Genomic DNA, 410 nt, shown 5'->3' on the forward strand with positions numbered 1-410 from the left:
CCAAAAATACACAGCCAACTATGATAAGCTGTCTAAGAAGCCTGCTGCTTTTGAATAACAATCGCCAATAAGTACAGCAACTACAGTGCTGAATACAGATTCTATACCAGGCACAGCGCAGGGCACCATTTCTGCATTTACAGTTACTATGGGCCCGTTACTCAGACGAATTAACAGAGACTCAGAGAGGTTAAGTAACTGGCCCAGAGTCACACAACCAGTAAGTATGTAGCCAAGTTCAAACTCAGTTTCTCTTACATAAAAATCTGCCCTTAACAGTCTTGATTTGGGACCCTACCATCAGCTCAGTCTCTAACTTGCTGGGTAACCTCAAATAAGTTCTTCTCCCTCCCGAAGTCTCAATGTGCTTTTCTGTGAGATGAAGGGGGCTCAATTGAATGGCGTCTCTG

Source organism: Galeopterus variegatus, unplaced genomic scaffold (genome assembly GCF_000696425.1).
Source record: "Galeopterus variegatus unplaced genomic scaffold, G_variegatus-3.0.2 Scaffold18366, whole genome shotgun sequence".
NCBI lineage: Eukaryota > Metazoa > Chordata > Mammalia > Dermoptera > Cynocephalidae > Galeopterus > Galeopterus variegatus.